This window comes from Phragmites australis, chromosome 6 (genome assembly GCF_958298935.1).
Source record: "Phragmites australis chromosome 6, lpPhrAust1.1, whole genome shotgun sequence".
In the NCBI taxonomy this organism is placed as follows: Eukaryota; Viridiplantae; Streptophyta; class Magnoliopsida; order Poales; family Poaceae; genus Phragmites; species Phragmites australis.
This window is the reverse complement of record NC_084926.1, coordinates 15,543,061-15,552,134: the sequence shown is the minus strand read 5'-3', so window position 1 is coordinate 15,552,134 and position 9,074 is coordinate 15,543,061.

Sequence of the window (9,074 nt, the reverse complement as noted above, 5' to 3'; positions counted from 1 at the left end):
GAAATCAATTGCGCAGGTACTACAAGTTGCAGTACGATGGGCCGCCTCGTGCTATTCTTCTCTCGTGCAGTACGACGGTAGCGGTACTAGAAGAAGCACAGCTCGTTGTAACAAACCCGATGGAGATCGGGGGATAATCGAGTGAGGAAGAGAACAACGGGAAGTTGTCTTGAGAAAGAAGGAGATGCTTATCAGAATCTTTAGAGTTCACTTCATCAGTAAAAACCTTCATAGCTTCCTTTCCGATTTAGCGTTACCCTGGTGTGCGAAAGATAGTCATTTCTTATCCCACTCGTGAACCATTAGACTGTGGGTTCTAGCCAATCCATCCCTAACACCACATCATAATAGCCCAGCTCCAATATGCGAAGATCAGATTGGAAGGAGCAACCTTGAACCCACCAATCACACTAGTAAATTTGTTGATCACACTGCAATATGCCTCCATCTGCCACTTTGACTGCAGTAGGGGAAATAGTAGTGCAGAATCTCTATAATTTGGTGGTAGTCACTGTGAAACTATGTGAACTTCCAGAGCATACCAAAATCAACGCCTTTTGATCATCAATCATGCCCCAAAAATGCATGGTACGGGGACCCTTAGTTCCATTTTGTGCAACCTTAGAGATGGGCATGAGCGTCTCTTCTTCAGAATCCTATAACGATGCCTCGTATTGCATTGCTTCATAATCTTGTAATATGTCCAAGAGCTCCTCCACAACATGAAGCTACATTTTTAGGGCACATCGATGGCCGTACCCCAGTGCCCTTCACAATTGAAACATAGGCCTATTACTCTTCTGTAGGCATGTAATGCTCAGCATCTCTAGCACTATCAAGCCCTCGATGGTCCGCTGCTAGGCCCTCAAGCGTTGGACGCATTTGTGGAGCTAAAAACACTAGCAAATCATATGTGTGCCCGCTGTTCCGACCCCCATACCCCGCTTCTGTACGCTCAGGGCACAAGCGTGGCAAGCCTTGCACCCCTTCCTAAATAGATGCCAGGGAATACACAGTATCCAAGTCCTTTGGCCAATGCAGAACTATCATGGCATGATGTCACGTCCCAAATTCTTAATCACGCATTTAAGAAAAATTATGCTTCTTAAGCATTATGCTTAAATTTTGTGTAATGGTAATTCGGAGCGCTAATGCACTTCGTTAAAAGTCATTTGGATGAGAGAAGAAAATTGGAGAAGAAAATAATTGAAGTTGCATTGGAAATACCCATTTTCTCTAACATGTGGGCCCCACATGTGGCCCCACCATCTCACTCACTCCCTCTCTCAAGTGGGCAGCACCCCACTTGCCCTCTCTCTCTCTCTCTCCTCCCTCACTCCCCACGTCCCCACCAAGTGTAGCACACAGCTGCTATCCCCTCCCTCTCTCCGTCTCCCACTCAAGCACTCTCTCCCTTTCTTCCCAAAATCCGAGCTCAAGTGGAGGGTTCAAGGTATGTATGTGGTACCATTGCATTCTCTAGCTTATGAGCTACTCATCTATCTAATCCATTTTCATTTTTGTGGAAGAATTGAGTAGTTCTTGAAGTTCTTGGCATTCTTGAGCTTTTTGGAGCAAAAATAGAGTTTTGGTCGAAAATAAGCTAGAGTCGTGTTGGTAGTCGATGAGTAAGTTTTTGTACCCTTAGACTATCCCTAACATATCTCCTTTAGGCTTGGAAAGGATCGCAACTCGAATCAATCAAAAATCCACTCAAGAACAACTTTTCTAGGCTAACTCGGATACTCCGGACTCACCTGGATACTCTAGGTTCAGTAGAATTTATCCATTGAATTGTGTTCAAATTTGGTTAGGGTTTAAGGTGTGAATTTGGTTTAGGATCTCTTGGATAAGGCATATGCACGTTTTTGTAGCACAGATTTGTAAAATGAGTCAAATCACCCGAGTGAAAAAATCGTGAAGAACCCAAGTCTGTATCACTCGGATTATCTGGACAAACCCGGAGACTCCGAGTAGTTATATAATCATGTAGCCGAGAGCTTCGTTCGGAACCTCACTCGGAGTGTCCGGTATATCCCGGATAGTCCGGACCAACTCGGAGGTTCCGAGTCAAGTTAAAATAGCGCTAACCGAGAGCTTTCACCAGAGGATGGCTCGGATACTCTAGAACTCGGACATTCCGGATTCACCCGGATACTCCGGACCAGTCAAATAAAAAGTAGCAACCGAGCACCTCTTCCGGAGGGTCACCCGGAAGGTCCGAGCCCGGATACTCCGAACCATTCTGGATACTCCGGATGACTGTTAATTTCCGGATTTTGTTTAGATTGTTTAGTATTGCGTTGATTCGCATATCTTATGCTTCTAGCATGTTGTTAAGCTTTGTGGCGTACTTGTTGCACTTCATTCATACTCATTGTATTGCACGTATTGATCCTTTTTAGAAATCACCGATTCGTCGATCCAGGAGGCCGAGGGCGATCCCGACGCGCCCCATCTAGTTGAGCCAGTGCATCCTGGCAAGCAACTAAGCATATTGATCCCTCTTGTGTAATTGGATAAGTTTAAAATTGATGAAATATGCTTATGTACGTATGCATGTTTAGTGAGTCAAAGTCGGGTATCAATGAGTAAAACCTATGGTGATTGTATTCTTCTACCTTGAATGCTTGTGTATTTACATTCCTTGTAGCCTTCAGATGTTGTCAATGTCTAGGTATGAGTTCGACTTATATGCTTAGCCATTCTTAGGTCATTCGGTAGAAATCGAACAACGGCGTATCCCGTTGTTCACGAGCATAGGACCTTTTTATGATTACATACACTTGTTGAGGTTGAGATAGTGTTATGGATGGTGAGTATGAGACGAGGTGTGGGCGGTGATAGGATGATATTTTATCTTTCCCGGATGTGGAGTTCCCCTAGGTAGGTCGGTAGAGGAAAACCGGACACCGTAAACCGCTTTGTGCCGGTTAAGCACCGATCGTCGGTGTATGGTAGACCTATATTAAACTAGCAATGACAATATCATGATGTTAAATGGATAAATGTCATCATGTATTATATAAAAGATCATACATTTGCTATTGTAGCCGAATTTGAGTGTGAATAAAAATTGATGTTTTAAGTTGATCATGAGACATGAATTTATCATAACACCTATATTTTATTCTTCTAAAATAGATTGGCCAAAATTAAGAAAAAGTCATGTTTTTTATAAAGATTGATTTGACAGCTTCTAGAACCAATTCAATTTTTCTCTCCTCGAGCCCCGCTATCGTTGAATCTTGACTCCGCCCCTGTGTGTGCGTCTTTGAGGATTAGTGGTAAAAAATAAAAGGAACAATTACAAAGAAATTACTATTCCTGGTGTTATTGCAAGCTTACCACTAAAAAAATACAAAAATACCATTAAAACTGTCATTCGAGTGACATCCTTGAAAAAATAAAAAGCCAGAGAGGTATTTGCAAATGCCCCAAAATAAAATAGTCCTCTCGTGGTTTTTGGTTGACGTCCATTGCACCACATTGTCATTTCAATGATGACGGAATATAAATGGTTTTTTTTTATTTTTATATTTTTTGATTAAAAATTTAAATAAATAGATTCCCTGCAGAAGAATTTGCAAAACTAGGCGCCTGCAGCCCTCTCAGGGGGCTGCATCCCTCTGAGAGGGCGATTAGGGGTCCTAACCGCCCCCTCAGCCCTCTCAGGGGGCGGTTAGGCCCAGAGAGGGCGGTTAGCCCCTTGCCGCCCTCTGAGGGGGCGGTTAGGGCCATTTTTTCCTCTAAAAATGTAATTTTTTGTGTAATTAAAGAAATAAAAAGGAAGGGGTGTAAGGAAATTAAGAATTTAAATTTGGAGTAGGTTTAATAGTCGGAGAATAAAAAATCAGTAATTAGTAGTCGCAGTATTTTACGTGGCTATGGGGTGCGAACGAGAACAAACATAGTATTAAACATATGTGAAAATATTACAATACACTGTAACCGCGATGACACGATGAGGAAACAAATGTGGCATGTACGATTCGCACTAAAACCTACTTATTAGTGCGCATATCCTAATCATAACATGTCTTAGGGAGGGAAAGTATGTCGGGTTACATTAGGTACTCTCTACTGAGTGCATCTAGTATACTTTCCCTTTCGGAGGGCATCGGGACCTGCCGCCTTAGCACGGCGGGCTCTCTCCCGCTTCCTTTCCCTCTCAACCTCCCGAGCCTGAGCCACGGTACGGTCGTGCGCCGCCTTCCTCATGCGCTCTTCTTCCTCCCGCTTGAGGCGAAGTTCCTCTTGCTGTTGCTCGTACTCCCGACGTGCGTACGCTTCTCTTCTCCACCTCATGTTCATGTCGACCCACTGCTTCTGTGAGTCATTTTTCTCATTGTTGAGCCACTGAATAAAATCACAGAGCGGTGGAGGGGACTGAACAAATGGAACAAGATGAGCGGTTAGTAAAAGAAGGTGCGAAATCGGAAGAGATGAGGCGGATATCTGTTACCGTACCGGTCGATAACCAGTTGTTGCATATCGAGGCTTGTCATACTCGTAGTTGGCACACATGAAGAAGCGTAGCCCATAGGTGTATGAGATGTTCTGCGACTCGCGGAGCTTATAAAGGTCACCACATAAGCACATTGGTGGTTCGAGACCTTCAGGTATGGTAGTCCCCCAATGTTTCTTTGGTGGGCTTGATGGAGCTGAGGAAGATATTGCACTTGAGAGATATGAGAAATGAGCAATGCTTCAACGTAAGGAGGTTCGGCTATTTATAGTTGGGGAAGGCAGGAGCATTGGATTCGCTCGTGAAGAAAGGAGTGAGGGCAGGGGCGTAGCTGGTGGCAGGAGCATCGGATTCCATCTTGAAGAATGGGAAAGTTGTGTCATTGCTCATGATCAGAGATTCCACATTTATTGGTACCCGTGTTGTCATTTATTGTTTGAAAAAAGCTGGGTAGTATTATCACATCTTGTTTAAAGCCTGCGCCAGGAGGCATGTGTTATCAAGTTATGGTTAAAGTTTAGTGGTGTGGTCATTTCTTCATTGAACGTGTCTGAATACAAAATGCATTTACGACATGCTAAGTCGACCATACAAAGTAAACGTGTCTTAATACATAGGAGTACATCACGAAGCGAATATGCATATGTAAGTTACATAAAATGTAAAATGCTACTGCTGCCTCCCTCGTTGCCGTCGCCCGTGCGCCCCATTGTGGTCCCGATGCCGCTGGTTAACCCTCACGTGACCCCTAGAGTAGGTGAGGGGGTCGGGTGGACCAACGTATCTGGTAGGCCTAGTAGGGACCACCGGTGTCGAGGGCTCGTCCTGCGTGGGCTGTGTCCGAAGGGGAGCACTGGAAACCTGGGACCGCTGGAGGACGTCATAGTCAGGTGTTCCCCTGAAGAAGTCACGGACGATGTCATATGCGGCGTCGAGGCCAGCCTCATCCTCTTAACTAGGGTAGGAGGACTGTGAAGGCTCCGCAGGCGTCCACATGTACTGCCTGGAGGGGCCTACGAATAAATAATCATGTTAGATACAAACAATATGGTATTGAAAGTAGTAGTAAAAATTGTATAATTGTACCTGCGTGGTACGACAGTGTAGCAGAAGAAGGCCACGCTGACGTGCCGTAATATGACTCGTACGTGGCGGGCGGGGTCGGGCGTAGGGCCGCTGAAGACGGACCGGCCTCGTCACCGAAGTAACCTGAGCACAATATTAACTTATTTTGCTGAAAGTATTACAAACTAGGATGAAGGGTGCCAGCAGTACCTGAGGGTGGACGCACAAGGCTCGATCTACGAGGCTGCGTCGAGACTTCTGCAGGCGGACCTAATGAATGTTTAATAATAATAAGTAAAGGATATTGTTCAATATTATTCAAAAGTATAATTCGTACCAAGTTGCTCCGAGCCTTCATGACGTGGTAGAAGGGGTCGTGTGGGTGCCGACACGGAAGAACGTCGGTGCACGTCTGACGGCCGAGACGAGTCGGCGTGGACACCACTGGACCTGGGAGGCACCCCTGCTACATCTGTGGTAGATCGGCAGGAGGTAAGCTTCAAGGCGCGCGCCGTCTTGTCGAAAACCCGCTTAATGAAGCTCGCAACATCCGACGTACTTAGGTGGTGCCCTTGCCGGATGTGATCCATGGCAGCAGCTGCATCTCTATGTACATCATAAACGATATCTGCCTATGGATACGAACAGAAGTAAACAATTACAGTATACGGTTATGTTCGTTCAATATGGACTACGGACTTCAAAAAGTAACTTACTGCTAATGCGACATCCTCGTCCCAATGCACCGGGTATGCCTCCGTTGTTGACGCGATATGGGGCCGGACACCCTCAGGGGTGTAGGTGACACGGGTCCACGTATGTGGAACATACCACCATAGGTACTCCTTGAAGTTCCACTCGTTGTGGGGACGAGCCTCCTCCCCGACGTCCTGTAGCGTTTGGGCCCATGTTGCCACGTAAGGGGCCAAGCGCTCTGCCCAGAGGTTGCCAGCTGGCTGGCCTTTCCGCGTGTACCTGCATTCGAACCACGGTAAATGTAAGTCACAGTGAAACGAAGGTTGCTAAAACTGTAATTTTGCATATGTACCTGTGGACTTGCACGGGGACGCTACGGATGTGGACGAGCGGGAATGCCTGGTGATGGTCAAACTGTCGCATGACGCGGTACAGTGAGTACTCTTCGACGTAGATGTCGAAGACAAGATACGCCTTCGTGAGCCAGTACTCCTCGTCGCGGGTGCACAAGGGTGACAAACCCAACCCTGCACGCGCCTGCACGGCCAAGATGCTGTATGGCTCCCATACCACGTCGTCAGGACGTAGCCTGTCAAACTGGGTACGAAAATGCTCATACGCGCTATGAGGCTGCTCGTGCGCCCAGTGTGGCTGCGTGACAAACATCAATACAAATATTTAGAGACAAAAAGAATACAAAGGAAACTGTTAATGTAAAATACGTACTCGACGACGACACCACATCGAGGCCATAGTAGGTGCGTCCTCGTCCGGCTCGCCGTACCATTCGTCTGGGTACGGGGAGCAGTCCACCACCGGCCTGCCTATGGAGAAATGCTCGTACGACCACAGCTGCGGAAGAAGTGGACACCCGACGAAAGTGGCTAGTGGCTCCTTCTTCGTACATGCGTCGCAGAGCGCCCGATACGTCGCAGCAAGAACAACGGATGCCCAGCTAAACATCTGCAAGATTTGTAATCATTACTCCATACCTTGCACCACCACTGTCGTACAACAGAGCCCATTTTTTCATTTGGCTCATTGCGTATCCACTGTGAGAAGCTCCTAATAGATGAGCCTGATCTCCCTACAATCTGCGGAGTATCGGTTGGGAGAGGACCGAGAGCTATTGGTTCATCACCGTTAGGTGCAGCCTCCGCAGTTTGTTTTAGAGTCAGTTCATCAAGTCTTACCCATAATGCATTGAACTTACGTTGCTGGTTTGACTACACAACTTCTTGAAGAGTTTCATTAACTCTTTGTTTTTAAACTGTCTGTAGAAGTTCGCACCCATATGGCGCATGGACCACTTGCTTTTGAGATCAGGCCACTGTGCTGCTACACCCCGTCGCACGCTACCATGTTGCATATCCAGCAAAGCTTGCAACAATCCTGCATGTCTATCATGAATGAGACACATATCTGGTCGGTCAAGAACAATTGCATGTTTAACCCGCTCTAGGAACCAATACCAGCTGTCCCCGTTCTCACTCTCCATGAAAGCAAACCCTAGTGGCAGGACTTGGTTGTTACCGTCCACCCCAATTGCAGACAAAATCTGCCCTTTGTACTTCCCAGTCAGGAATGTTCCATCTAGACATATGATGGGTCGGCAATATCTAAATGCTTTGATAGTTGCAGCGAATGCAAAGAAAGCACGCTGCAACACTCTTTTTCCGTTGTACTCCACATCAGTAGAGGGGTAATGTTTGATATCATAGTAGCTGCCTGAATTTCTTGCACAAATTGTGGCTAATTGACGAGGTAGATTGTGATATGAATCCTCATATGTACCGAACCTCATCTCAATAGCCTTTTGTTTCGCCCTCCATGCCTTTGCATAGTTTATTGTGTATTGAAACCTTTGCTCAATAGCACGGATTATTGATCGTGGCTCATACCTTAGGTTGTCCACAATATCTCCGTACATAATATTTGCAATGAAAGCAGAAGACAGGTTCCGGTGGATGAACTATATTTCCTTAATGTGACAATTATGTTCCTTAACAATTGAGCATTGCCAGTAGTCTACCTATTTCCCTCTGAATGCGTGCACCCACCAAGGGCACTGAGGCACCAAGCACTTCACATCGTACTCCCTTTTACTTGATTTAACAAACTTGAATTGCCTACGAAGAGACAACGACCAGAATTTCACTGTATCAATAACTGCCTCTTTTGTAGGGTACATAGCACCCTGTGACACCTCGTTCTCATGGTACTACCACGGTGTCTGATCAGCCTCGCTAACCACCAACTTTAAAAATTCATGATCCCGCCACTCTACAGGAACTAGAGCATTACCCTCCTCATCAGACGAATCCCCATCGCAAGGCCTTCCTCCAACTCTTCATCCTCCAAATCCATATCTTCAATGATGCTAGGGATGTGCTCCTCTTCATCGGCTACACCCATCGATTGCAGCTCTGAAACATCACCAACTTCCTCCCTAGACCCTACATTAGCAGCCTCTGATTCATCTTCCACTGCCTCACTTGGTCCTGCTACTGCTTCCGCAGAGTTCACCTCATTTTGATCTTTCAGGTACGCCTCAGCTAACAAAACAAGCGGCAGGCTACGTTCACAGCATATATCTACATACTGCCTCCAAGTTGATGTGGCTTCGATGGGAACATGCACACCAAAGTATCCATGACTAGCACGGCTCAGGATAGCTTTTAACTTCAGCTCATATTGCTGCGGATCCAGTTGGAAAAATCGCATGAGCCATTTGCACACACCCACAATGATCCTCTCATTAGCTTTACTAAGCCCCTTCATGACATGACAAAATCTAGACAGATCTACACCGTTATGACCGTACCTAATTTCACCCTCACCATAA